This window comes from Xenopus tropicalis, chromosome 1, assembly GCF_000004195.4.
Source record: "Xenopus tropicalis strain Nigerian chromosome 1, UCB_Xtro_10.0, whole genome shotgun sequence".
Lineage (NCBI taxonomy): Eukaryota > Metazoa > Chordata > Amphibia > Anura > Pipidae > Xenopus > Xenopus tropicalis.
In genome coordinates, this window is record NC_030677.2 from 13,397,452 (window position 1) to 13,409,011 (window position 11,560).

Below are 11,560 nucleotides of genomic sequence, written 5' to 3' on the forward strand. Positions count from 1 at the left end.
AAATAATAAATGTGTTATATACTCCTATACTATAACAAATGTATTAAGCCCCATGCATAGTGTTTTGATGGGGGTTCCATATGTGTATGTTGGGGAGAGGCGTGACCAATAGAGATGAATACAATGGAGGTCCACAAGAGTACTTTATACAACCACATTCTCTTTGGTTTTACTGTTGCACACCCAGCCACAGATATTATACACCAGCAATTTATGGCATCTCAGAGACACGCTGGGATCTTGAAGCTCTCCTTCCTCAAAGAGTCCTTCCACAGGACCTATGGATGTCCGGACTATTTAGCAACTGTTAGAAACTAATATGAATCTTGTTATCCCAGACTCTCTCACTGCAGCTCTATATTAATATTGTCCATCGAGGAGCTGATATCACTTAACTCCTCACTGAAGGCCAAGCTACATGGCTAGCTCACCTCACTGTCTCTTACCCAGTACTGTAAGCTCCACAGATTCTGCCTTTATACTAACTGGCCTAAGACCTGGAGTGATGGACATTGAGGAACTTTCTCTGATTTAGGTTTCCTTAGACCCTTTGGCTTCATGAATTCCCCATACCAAACTATAGGTACTTAGTGGCCATAAAGATCATAGGAACGCTCCTTTACATCTGTCTATTCCATCAAGTCCTTTAGGTTTGATGGAAGTAAATGTTTGGATGCTAAGCAGTGTGACTACCCTACAGAGATTAAAGTTTCTTCATTCCTCAATGTTGTGCCCTACTGATATGCTCTTGGTTTACTCTTCTTGGCATGTTTTTATGGAGTAACTAAGAGTCAAAACAAAAGATGAATCTGCCTTCAAAAATTCTACTACTGCAAGGTCTAAAAGTGGCCATACACATCACCTAATGAGTGGATCTTCTCCCAATGTGCCCACCTAATGTGGGTGATATAAGGATAATTCAATCATTTGGCCAATGATAGGGCCAAATAATCAAATTAAAATGGCAGGCATAGGGGCTGTCAGACCACATCACACCACATCTGATGTTGGGAACCACATCAACTAGCCAAAGGGGTCCCCAATCTGATGGAAAATCAAACCTGCCTGGTTGAGATCTGGCAAATTTTAGGCCAGATGTCAGTTGAGTAGGCCCGTTGGAGGTGCCCATACCTGACAGATAAGCTGCCGAATTGGTCTAAAGAACCTGAATTGGCAGCTGAAATCTGCCTGTGATTGGCAATCTTAACTTCAAAGAATTCCATAATGGCAAGAACCACCCTCCCTTGATAATTATACAAGATTCCAAGGCCAACATTTACGTTTGGTGCCAATTTGAATTCACAAGTGTTTAAGCAAGATGGTGGCAGGGGGCCCAGAAGAAGCAAGGTAAGTATGTGACACTTGACTCTAACCTTTAATTTCCCACTCATATGAGACAGCATATCTCCAACTAGTGGCTCAAGGTTGTTCCTTCCAGGGTCCCCAAGGCAGGTAATTATTTTTTAATTTCTAGTTGGGTGGAAAGTTTTGTCTGAATAAAAATTAGATGTACTACCAAACAAAGCCTCTTGTGGGCAACCAGTCCACATAGAGGCTACCAAATAACCAGTTGTGGCCTTAATTTGGCACCTCCATGAAGTTGTGTTGCTCCCCAGAGCGTTTGGGGCTCACAATTATGAAAAGTTGGGGATCCCAGTATTGGTTCTTCCAGTTCTCATTGTTTGAATCCACCACCACTGTGTATGTGAACATTACCTACATCCAGCAGTTGATTATCTGCAATGCCTAGAGAGAAGTCAAGAAATTGGTCCTTTAGGATAGGTCCTTTAGGATAGGTGGAAAGTCTTAAGCCCACCTCAGTCCACAGCCTTTTGCATTTTATCGGCCACGGATGATCAGCTAATGCTTGGAGTGGCCCAATTGTCCCAAATCCCATATCTCTAGGCAAGTAACTGGACAAGGTAAAGGTCTCCTTGTAGAATGGCTGGGCCAAACAAGCAAATCTCTACACATTTGACCAGTTTTAGTCATAGCAAACTGGCAAAGGTGTTATACTAGCCCGCTGTGCTCCTCTTCCTCTCGTCGACAGAAGACAGATAGTGTTAATTTTGTAGCTGAATTCTTTTCATTGTGAATGAGAACCTCTTCATCTCGCAGTGCACAGAATTCCGAGCTCTCAGGTTAGATGGTGAGAGATACAGTACACTAAAGAATGAATGGCTGTTTTATTGCTGCAATTACAATGTACTTTATTGACTGTTCTATCTCATGTTCAATGAACTCCATCCAGAGTCTGTTATTTTTATTTGAAAATATGGTGATTCTTGCGTCACTGCCTGGAGCAAACGATTATTATTCTCTGGTGCCAGATCGGCTGAAAGAATCTGTTTCCCACTAAGGGGCAGGAGAGAAACAGCGATGGAGTCAGGAACCAACACCGGCACCGCAAATGTTATAGGTAGTTTTGAAAAATGTATTAGAATGGAGACCATTTTTAAAGAAAATAGTAATAACATTATCTATGGTGGAATCTAGAAAACATTGGCTGCTAGGGGAGCACCGGGAAATATAAATATGTATTTAGTGAGATGGTGGCTCTCTACTAGGTCTAAACAGTACTGGCATATTCCTCATCCACAGAAGGTAGAAGATCTTACAGAGAGTTGAAGTAATGTTGAGGGCAGCCAATAAGCACTCACCCCAAATCCCCCCCTAACTGGCCTTCAGGCTGGGCCCCCTTAGCCCATAACAAGGTTACAGATATATAGAAACATTGGGGTAACAGTCACCCCGCTATAGTTCCAGGGGTACTCAGGGCACAAATAAGCACTCACCCCAAATCCCCCCCTAACTGGCCTTCAGGCTGGGCCCCCTTAGCCCATAACAAGGTTACAGATATATAGAAACATTGGGGTAACAGTCACCCCGCTATAGTTCCAGGGGTACTCAGGGCACAAATAAGCACTCACCCCAAATCCCCCCCTAACTGGCCTTCAGGCTGGGCCCCCTTAGCCCATAACAAGGTTACAGATATATAGAAACATTGGGGTAACAGTCACCCCGCTATAGTTCCAGGGGTACTCAGGGCACAAATAAGCACTCACCCCAAATCCCCCCCTAACTGGCCTTCAGGCTGGGCCCCCTTAGCCCATAACAAGCTTACAGATATATAGAAACATTGGGGTAACAGTCACCCTGTTATAGTTCCAGGGGTACCCAGGGCAGCCAATAAGCACTCACCCCAAATCTCCCCCCTAACTGGCCTTCAGGGTGGGCCCCCTCAGCCCATAACAAGGTTACAGATATATAGAAACATTGGGGTAACAGTCACCCTGCTATAGTTCCAGGGGTACCCAGGGCACAAATAAGCACTCACCCCAAATCCCCCCTAACTGGCCTTCAGGCTGGGCCCCCTTAGCCCATAACAAGGTTACAGATATATAGAAACATTGGGGTAACAGTCACCCTGCTATAGTTCCAGGGGTACCCAGGGCACAAATAAGCACTTACCCCAAATCCCCCCCTAACTGGCCTTCAGGCTGGGCCCCCTTAGCCCATAACAAGGTTACAGATATATAGAAACATTGGGGTAACAGTCACTCTGCTATAGTTCCAGGGGTACCCAGGGCACAAATAAGCACTCACCCCAAATCCCCCCCTAACTGGCCTTCAGGCTGGGCCCCCTTAGCCCATAACAAGGTTACAGATATATAGAAACATTGGGGTAACAGTCACCCTGCTATAGTTCCAGGGGTACCCAGGGCACAAATAAGCACTCACCCCAAATCCCCCCCTAACTGGCCTTCAGGCTGGGCCCCCTTAGCCCATAACAAGGTTACAGATATATAGAAACATTGGGGGTAACAGTCACCCTGCTATAGTTCCAGGGGTACCCCAGGGCACAAATAAGCACTCACCCCAAATCCCCCCTAACTGGCCTTCAGGCTGGGCCCCCTTAGCCCATAACAAGGTTACAGATATATAGAAACATTGGGGTAACAGTCACCCTGCTATAGTTCCAGGGGTACCCAGGGCACAAATAAGCACTCACCCCAAATCCCCCCCTAACTGGCCTTCAGGCTGGGCCCCCTTAGCCCATAACAAGGTTACAGATATATAGAAACATTGGGGTAACAGTCACCCTGCTATAGTTCCAGGGGTACCCAGGGCACAAATACCCATATAGCTGTCCCCTTTTATCTTATAAGAATAGTACAAACATAATGGTGGATGAACTAGAGGCTGAAAAAACAAATTGTCTGGGGAAAAATCATTCTTAAGACGTTTTTCAAATCAAACCAAACTGTACAGGAAAAAAGCTGAATTTGATGGATTTATGTCTATTTTTTGAACCTCAGCTACTCACTGCCATTGTTATTCCAATTCAATAGGTTTTACTGACCCAAATAAACATTTTCTCTTTAAGATATAAAATATATATACTGTATATTCAAAATGAAAAAAAAACCGGCTGTAATGTTGCTTAAAGTGCCACAAAATAAAAGTTATTTAAGGTCGATCTCCCCCATAACTTGGGATTTCTTTAATTATTTTTCAGCAGCGATAATCTAATTATAGAGAACCTTGCGGCATATGTTAGACTAGGATTCCATCCAAGTGTTCCCATTTAAACAGAAAGCCCCTTAATGATAACGTTATCTAAAGAGCAACCAACATTCCCTTTTACTTGTGAAAATAAAATGTACGAACGCTCGAGGGTCGCGCTGTATGAAGCAATTGCCCCAGAGACTGCCCATTGTATGTGCCACGTGGTATAAAACACGGGTAACTTCTCATATAAATGACTTTCCCTCTCATAATGTTCTATAGTATTTATCTCCCACCCGGCACTGCTCAAAAAAGTGAATTAATCCGTACAGCTCTATGGTCATTTAGAACAAGGGATTCCTTTCACTACCAATTATGGATTTAGACAAGAGGAGGCTTTGCTATAAGGTTATGGCTTGGTAAGGCTGAGCAGGCATTCTGCTCCTTTGTCCTTATTATGTGCCAGCAGGACTGGGACATTTCATTGGTTGGTTCCCCACCAATTTTGGTTTCCACCGATTCCCGCATTGCCTAAAGGTGGCCATATAGTGGCAGATTATACTGTAGTTGCCAATTCAGGTCCTTCAGATCCCAGTTTGTGTGTTTTGATCTACATCTAAATGAAACAGTCCAGACGTATGGACAGGAGGAGACAGCCGGCCAAGCAGGGAAAGCAGGATGGATAATAAGCTCTTCTGCTCACCCCTCCACCTTGTGATTCAGACACTGGCACTGATATCGGTCAGGTAGGCCCGTCGGTGGTGCCCATACACAGGCAGATAAGCTGTCTGTGTATGGGCACCACCGACGGGCCTACCTGACCAATATCTGGTCAGGTTTCATTTTCCCATTGGATTGGGGAACACATTGGCTCATTGATACAGTCCTCAGCCCATATACAGGCCTTTTAATACGATCGTTAGGCCCTAGGGCCTTAGCCCGATATCTTCCATCGTAGGTGGGCATATCACCAAACAAGTGGATTGGACCATGTATGGTTGCCTTTAGTAATAGGAGAATAGGCTGCCAGTGCCAGTGTCTGAATCACAAGGTGGAGGGGTGAGCAGAAGAGCTTATTATCCATCCTGCTTTCCATGCTTGGCCGGCGGTCTCCTCCTGTCCATACGTCCGGTCTGTTTCATTTAGGTGTAGATTAAGGCACACAAAGTGGGATCTATTCCATCAATATAAAGGCTCAGTGGAAGCCTCTGTCCAACTCCGATTCCCGTTTCAGAGACTGAGATCTATGGGAGAATCTCCATAACCAACTGACTTCTCATATGTCAAACAGATTATCGACCCTTTGACAGGAGACCATGAGGTGGGGTTTTATTTGCCCCCTACTGACCCCAAGGAAATGGCTGCTATTGACAACGGCAGAATGTGCAAGGCCAAAGGAAAAGGGTCAGTCACTCAAAAGAATAATTGTCCTGAAATCACACACTCTGAAGGGGAAATGGCCTCTATTTTATTATTCTAAGCAGCCGTCTGGATTTATTATTTGATAGAATGGAATGGGGGCTGCCATGCTGCTCCATCTGCATCTGCAGAGGTAACTGTATCCGCTGGAGTCGTGCTGCCCTGCTGGAGAGAAGTCACACTGATCCAGGAGAGAAGATGCTCTCCATCCTGCCCTGATCCATTACTGGGATATTTATAATAATAATAATTATAATCTAAGTTTGCTCATAGCCTGTACAGAGAGATACCATAAAACTATGGCACATAGGGATTCCCCTGTACTAAGCACAATTCAGCAGGAACAGCCCCCTAAGTTTGCTCATAGCCTGTACAGAGAGATACCATAAAACTATGGCACATAGGGATTCCCCTGTACTAAGCACAATTCAGCAGGAACAGCCCCCTAAGTTTGTTCATAGCCTGTACAGAGAGATACCATAAAACTATGGCAGCATAGGGATTCCTCTGTACTAAGCACAATTCAGCAGGAACAGCCCCCTAAGTTTGCTCATAGCCTGTACAGAGAGATACCATAAAACTATGGAACATAGGGATTCCCCTGTACTAAGCACAATTCAGCAGGAACAGCCCCCTAAGTTTGCTCATAGCCTGTACAGAGAGATACCATAAAACTATGGCACATAGGGATTCCCCTGTACTAAGCACAATTCAGCAGGAACAGCCCCCTAAGTTTGCTCATAGCCTGTACAGAGAGATACCATAAAACTATGGCACATAGGGATTCCCCTGTACTAAGCACAATTCAGCAGGAACAGCCCCCTAAGTTTGCTCATAGCCTGTACAGAGAGATCCCATAAAACTATGGCACATAGGGATTCCCCTGTACTAAGCACAATTCAGCAGGAACAGCCCCCTAAGTTTGCCATAGCCTGTACAGAGAGATACCATAAAACTATGGCATATAGGGATTCCCCTGTACTAAGCACAATTCAGCAGGAACAGCCCCCTAAGTTTGCCCATAGCCTGTACAGAGAGATACCATAAAACTATGGCACATAGGGATTCCCCTGTACTAAGCACAATTCAGCAGGAACAGCCCCCTAAGTTTGCTCATAGCCTGTACAGAGAGATACCATAAAAACTATGGCAGCATAGGGATTCCCCTGTACTAAGCACAATTCAGCAGGAACAGCCCCCTAAGTTTGCTCATAGCCTGTACAGAGAGATACCATAAAACTATGGCACATAGGGATTCCCCTGTACTAAGCACAATTCAGCAGGAACAGCCCCCTAAGTTTGCCCATAGCCTGTACAGAGAGATACCATAAAACTATGGCACATAGGGATTCCCCTGTACTAAGGCACAATTCAGCAGGAACAGCCCCCTAAGTTTGCTCATAGCCTGTACAGAGAGATACCATAAAACTATGGCACATAGGGATTCCCCTGTACTAAGCACAATTCAGCAGGAACAGCCCCCTAAGTTTGCCCATAGCCTGTACAGAGAGATACCATAAAACTATGGCACATAGGGATTCCCCTGTACTAAGCACAATTCAGCAGGAACAGCCCCCTAAGTTTGCTCATAGCCTGTACAGAGAGATACCATAAAACTATGGCACATAGGGATTCCCCTGTACTAAGCACAAGGATTATGGGAGATGTACAGGCCACCAGGGTGAAATCTCTGCCCTAAAGCCACTGCTATGGTTACAATGAGCACTGTGTCTGTCTGTCTCACAGCCCCGTGTCTCTTTAGCCTTCAGTGTTTTTGTAAACCAGCTGCAGTGTAAGAGGGAAATTCATTAATGGGAAACTGTGTCTCAGTCAATTAAATTAAATCCTGATTAAAAATGAAAAACTTCCCCTCTTTTTGTTGCCTAAAGAATGACCCCCAAGTCCTTGCCTGACGCTCCCTCTCTCCTGCCCGTCCCTCTCTCTGTATCAGCACAATAACTGCCATTTGTATGGAGCCGCTGGGGGCCCAATAACTATGTGAGGGGCTAATGGGCAAACCAGAGAGCGTGGCGCTCTGTCTCTTTCTTTAAGAGTTCCTCTCCGCCTGTTACTCACTGTCTGATGTTCTTTTAGGCTGGGAACGTGACTGTCGTTTTGTGAATTTTTGTCAGTTTTGTGAATTTTTTCTCAGTTTCTACAGGTACTAAGGGCCGCCTCCTGGGATCATAGGAGTCACAGTGCACACAAACAAGCCAAGGCACACATACATGCTAGGCCCCATCAGCCAATGAATGGGCAGAGTTCTGCCTTTTGCTCCCACACTACATCACTTCCTGTCAGCTGATCTCTGAGGGAGCACACAGCCCATCACTAAATGGCGGCTCAAGGGAAAGGATGTAAAAGGGCAATATTTACTGATATATATATTCCAGTTTGGGGAGATTCTTTAATAGGCTACTTAACTATCTGCTGGTTACGTATTCATTCTGGGGGTATAGTTTCCCTTTAAATACTGGCCTTTTCTACTGATATCTGGACCATATCAACACCAGAGGACTTTTCTCTGCTCACAAACTTTATTTTCTGAAGACTTTATCCTTTTCTCCATTTTCTGGTGGAACAAACAGCAGGTGGCGCTGTTGTTACAAATTCATTATTACCCCTCTTAAAGGCATTAACAGAGTCTGCCATTACCACATCACTAGGAAGGGCATTCCACAGCCTCACTGCCCTCACCGTGAAAACCACCTACGCTGCTTCAAATGGAAGCTCTGTTCCTCTAATCTATAGGGGTGACCTCTGGTGCGCTGATTGTTTTTATGGGAAAAAAGAACATCCCCCAACTGCCTATAATCCCCTCTAATGTACTTGTACAGAGTAATCATGTCCCCTCGCAAGCGCCTCTTTTCCAGAGAAAACAACCCCAACCTCGACAGTCTAACCTCATAGTTTAACCCTTCCATCCCCTTTACCAGTTTAGTTGCAGTCTCTGCACTCTCTCCAGCTCATTAATATCCTTCTTAAGGACTGGAGCCCAAAACTGCCCCCCATACTCAAGGTGAGGCCTTACCAGGGACCTATAAAGCGGCAAAATTATGTTCTCATCCCTTGAGTCAATGCCCTTTTTTATACAAGACAGCACTTTATTTGCTGTAGTAGCCACAGAATGACACTGCCTGGAATTAGACAACTTGTGATCTACAAAAACCCCTAGATCCTTCTCCATTAAGGATGCCCCCAACACACTACCATTCAGTAGATAGTTCGCGTTTATATTATTCCTACCAAAGGGCAGAACTTTGCACTTGTCAACATTGAACCTCATTTTCCAGTTTGCTGCCCAGTTATCTAATTTTGTCAAATCGCTCTGCAAAGCGGCACATCCTGCATGGAACTTATAGTTTTGCACAATTTAGTGTCATCAGCAAAAATAGAAACAGTACTGTCTATGCCCACCTCCAGGTCATTAATAAACAAGTTAAAAAGCAAAGGCCCAAGGACTGACCCCTGCGGTACCCACTAACCACACTGGTCCAATTAGAAAATGTTCCATTTACCACCACTCTTTGTACTCTATCCTTCAGCCAGTTTTCTATCCAATTACAAATATTATGTTCTAGCCCAATATTCCTCAATTTGATCATTAACCTTCTGTGAGGTACTGTATCAAACGCTTTAGCAAAATCTAAGTAGATGACATCAACTGCCATTCCAGCATCAAGGTTCCTGCTCACCTCCTCATAAAAGGCAACTAAATTAGTCTGGCAAGATCTGTTACGCATAAAACCATGCTGGCACAAACTAATAGTATTGTGAACTGCAATGTATTCAACTATCCTATCCCTTATTACCCCTTCCAGAAGCTTTCCTACTACTGATGTCAGACTAACAGGCCTATAGTTTTCAGGCTGAGAACGAGATCCCTTTTTAAATAACGGCACCACATTAGCAATCCGCCAGTCTCTTGGCACCATGCCAAACCTCAACGAATCCTGAAAAATTATGTGAAGAGGCTTGGCAATCACAGCGCTCAGCTCATTTAATACCCTGGGATGAATCCCATCCGGCCCTGGACCTTTGTTTACCTTTACATGTTCAAGTCTCTTTTGAATTTCCTCCTGAGTGACCCATGCGCCAGTAGCTAAATTACTAGCACTGGGTATATTAAAAGGGAAGCTATTGGCAGTGGAACAAACTGCAAATATCTGGGAAACCAGAATCAGTATAATAATCAGTGTACAGAGAAAAAGGGCCCAGAGGAGCAGATACGTGAATTTGTTTCAAGGTTTTACACTATTGCCTACACCTTCATTTATTCACTGGGGCAATTATTTTAGTACATAAGCTGGACTATTTAACGAATCAATGATTATTGTGCTCAGACGGTTTAACTTTACCCCTTTCCCTGGTGTTAGAATCCCTTTGGAAATGTTCCAGTCTGGAGGGGGTGGGGGCAGTATAACTGTACTAGTAAGAGACTAATAGGTGACATTCAGTTAAACATGGCATTTAGGCTTTGGCTTTCTAAGATTATCTACAGCAATTTCTAATTCTTTCATTTCCCCAGTTTGGCATTCACGCTGATATCGGATCATTAAGGGCACTGTCCTTGGCATTTATTTGTGTTTTCATGTTAGGTGAGGAGTTTAACCCTTGCAACAGGTGAAGGGATGGGGGAAGGAGGGGCTGAAACACAGGAGGTTGGCGATGGCCTGAGTGGAAAGAGAAATCCTACAAGTAATAATATTAATCTCTCAACCTACAAGCAGTCTGGGTGCTGGGGTCTCTCTATAGCCACTCTGCCTGATAGAATGGAATATACAGTGGGGCTGGGGGGTCTCTCTATAACCGCTCTGCCCAATAGAATGGAATATACAGTGGGGCTGGGGGGCCTCTCTATAACCGCTCTGCCCGATAGAATGGAATATACAGTGGGGCTGGGGGGCCTCTCTATAACCGCTCTGCCCAATAGAATGGAATATACAGTGGGGCTGGGGGGCCTCTCTATAACCGCTCTAGCCCATAGAATGGAATATACAGTGGGGCTGGGGGTCTCTCTATATCGGCTCTGCCCAATAGAATGGAATATACAGTGGGGCTGGGGGGCCTCTCTATAACCGCTCTGCCCAATAGAATGGAATATACAGTGGGGCTGGGGGGTCTCTCTTATAACCGCTCTGCCCGATAGAATGGAATATACAGTGGGGCTGGGGGGCCTCTCTATAACCGCTCTGCCCGATAGAATGGAATATACAGTGGGGCTGGGGGGCCTCTCTAGAACCGCTCTGCCCGATAGAATGGAATATACAGTGGGGCTGGGGGGCCTCTCTATAACCGCTCTGCCCAATAGAATGGAATATACAGTGGGGCTGGGGGGTCTCTCTATAGCCACTCTGCCCAATAGAATGGAATATACAGTGGGGCTGGGGGGTCTCTCTATATCGGCTCTGCCCAATAGAATGGAATATACAGTGGGGCTGGGGGGTCTCTCTATATCGGCTCTGCCCAATAGAATGGAATATACAGTGGGGCTGGGGGGCCTCTCTATAACCGCTCTGCCCGATAGAATGGAATATACAGTGGGGCTGGGGGGCCTCTCTTTAACCGCTCTGCCCGATAGAATGGAATATACAGTGGGGCTGGGGGGCCTCTCTATAACCGCTCTGCCCGA